Below are 3,247 nucleotides of genomic sequence, written 5' to 3' on the forward strand. Positions count from 1 at the left end.
ATTCATGAGCTGCAACACGCTTTCCAAACGTAGGAGATTACTATGAAACCTGATTAATAATGAGCTGGAAAATAAAGGATTTCCTGTCTCATCCTCTGAACCACATTCATTCTCCATTTATCTGCAGCTTTACGATTTTTTTTGTACTATCTCTGCCTGTTTCTGTCTTTCCATCTCACATTCAATTTGTCCTTTTATTCTGTTTTTCCATTTTCATTCTCTCTCACCCCCCCACTATCACCCCCCTCCCCCTCCCCTCCCTGATTCGTCTGTCCCGCTCATTCTCACAAAGACTAATAAGAGGATCTGTTATCAGTGCAGTGTGTGTGTGTGTGTGTGTGTGTGTGTGTGTGTGTGTGTGTGTGAGTTGCGTACGTGAACGGGATCTAAAAGCAGAGCTGACGTGAGATTATGAAACGCAGCGCAGCAGAATGTGAAACGCCGTCAGAGCTGATTAAGATACAGACAGAAGCAATCTTAGAAAATGGTGCACTTTAAGAAATCTCATCATAAAAGAAAAAAATATAATAATCACGTAAAAAGGTGCAGGTACATCCTCCACAGCTCCACGGCTGCAACTCCTCGCCACCAGCGAACGCTCCACACGCCACCGTGTCCTTGCAGAACCGAGTCTTCATCCCTGTATCAGGTTAATTGCTCGTCTTCATGTCCCTGATAAAAAAAAAATCTCTCCATTAAAAGCTCCTCGTTGCCACGCAGGGTGATTTCATGCCAGCAGTCTGAATTTCTTGGACAGTCCGAAGGTTAAGTAATAATACGTCTCAGCTTTTCATAAATCTCCGCCATGTTTTCTTTTCTTTTTTATGGTTGTCATTTACAGTTTTCTGGCTCTGAAGGCCGATTCATGGTTTCTGTGTTGAATTCAAACCAGCAGCTGTCCGTGGTTTGCAATTCCACTGAGGGCCACTAGGGGCTGTCTCCAATAGACTTCCATTTAAAAAGCAGAAGCGGTACTTTGGGGGGGCGGGGCTTAGTGTCAGATTCACCCTTCGCTCCTCCATAGCTCGTCCAAATGTGGTCACTTATGGTTCAAAAATAGCAAGATGGCAAATGTCAGTTCATCAAGCGGTGGATGTCGGTCGGTTACCGTTTGTTCACGATTGACATCGAGGCCGACGGATGCGGCTGACTTCCTGCTAGTTGAATGGGATTAAAATAAATAATCACTCGGCTCGTCTAGATTTTCCAAATGTTGCTGAACCGAATGGATAAAATTCTGATAATGAAAAAAATAGCTTCTCCTTTGCACCCTCACAAGTCATTGCTTGGATTTTACCCTTGAATTTACCGGCGACTGTCGCTGGATCCTGAACACAACTTTAAAACGTGGAGACTCTCGGGGAACTTCTGGAGTGAAACATAACTATTTCTCAGTGAACAGATGTTACGGCACACACAGGAATAACTTAAAGAAATTATCTTTTTAATCTCATCAGAATTTTAAAAAGTTGAGAGAAAAACATAAAAAAAAAAAAAAAAAAACGGACAGAAACATGCTGTCCAGACAACAAAGACAATTAACCACACAGAAACCCAAAACTCCAGAGTGGTGCCAAGGGGAGAAAAAGCCACAAACAGCTGGGATGTGGCAGCTTTTAAGCAACCTGGAAACAGCTGCCACCAAAAGCTTTAACGACCCTCAGCATCAACCAGCCAGGAACCAGGAACACAACACAAACCCCGCCAGTTACACAGTTCATCTAAATATACTACACCTCTACGAAGGAGTAAAAAGTTAGATGCACTAATAAATACTTTTATTAACCTCCGACTGCTGTACGTGTTCATTAGGGAGCAAAATCAGCAGTAAAATTCTATTAAGTTTGCTGTCAGAGCGTAAAAGTAAACGTTTTAAACTGTAACCACAAATTCTGTCACAAAACGTCGGCATTGAAGGTTCGAAAAACGATGAAACAAAGAGTCGGAGGAATTCTGGCCGTAAACCATCAAATAAAAACAGGAAGAGAGGAAATTGAACCAAACAAGAAAGAAAACGAAGTCGAAAGCAGCAGAAGAAACGAAGCTAAACGAAGGACTGAACAGCAGCGGAGACACGGAGGAGACGGACGACGTGTCGTCTTTAGGTGGACCGAGCCAGGGCCGTCTCATCAGCAGTAATGCCATTTGACCCATTCGGTGGTTTGATTAAGGAGCCATTTGCGGAGGCAATCAAAAGAAAACCAACGTGGTGGATGTTCCTGCATAACTACCCTCACGTCACTCCGATGATGGATTCGTTTCAGCGCTGCCCGTTCGTTAAAAGCCATCTCCAGGAATCATGTCAGCCCTGACACTGCAGCACATCATGAGCTCTACGTATCGGCTGTGCAAAGAGCTCAACTAACAACCATCGTACTCTTTTTCATGGCCGAGAGAGTCTGGCACGTACGAGAGCTGTCGGGTGAATCTGATTCCCGGAGCGCAGAGTTTAACCGAATGTTTGTCCGTTTCAGGTGAAGGACATCTGACACACGTTTGCATCTTCAGAACGATATGTTTTGCTTATTTTCTGCTCAGATTTTGAACGTCTTTTTCTGATGCAGGTTTCTGCGGAGGAGCACTCGTACAGCGGGGTCATTGCTTTTTTTGTTGTTGCTTATTTTGTTTCTATTTTCCCTTTAAGATTGAAGAAGTGAAGCTGCAATCGTAGTTTGCTACAGACTTCATCTGGCTTTTATGTTGAGTTTTATCATTCATCATCATCATCATCATCATCATCATCATCATCATCAGCTCGTTGGCAGGACGACACACCAAGTCCTCTAAAATCCTCCATGTTGTTTTATGCACAGCTCGCCCAGCACTTGATGACCTCATTAATTATCTGAATCTTCCCACAGATACTGGGATTCGATGCTAAATGACCTTCTGTGCACCAAAATGCTGCTTCCAAGCATTTCATGTTTATACAGAGAGTGTTCCTGCAGACTTTTAAGAAAAAGCAAACCACATGCATGTGAGGCCAAATGACTCCTTTCTCTTCATCCCTACCTGAGGTGTTATTTATGCATCTTTTAGATATCTAGATTTAGATTTGAGAACATCTGAGGTCACTCCGGTGACAGGAAGTGTGATTCAACAGTGTCGACACAGAAAATGTTGGGTCACCAAAATCAATCGTGAAGTTCCTCTAACGAGTGTATAAAGGAGAAATCATGAAGAATCTAAATGGAGTTTGGTGTGTTTTTGACCTCTGATGACGCAATTTGTCAAATAATCAACAAGT

This window comes from Embiotoca jacksoni, unplaced genomic scaffold, assembly GCF_022577435.1.
Source record: "Embiotoca jacksoni isolate LCO1_2020_lvr unplaced genomic scaffold, fEmbJac1.0.p SCAF_54, whole genome shotgun sequence".
NCBI classification, from domain to species: domain Eukaryota; kingdom Metazoa; phylum Chordata; class Actinopteri; family Embiotocidae; genus Embiotoca; species Embiotoca jacksoni.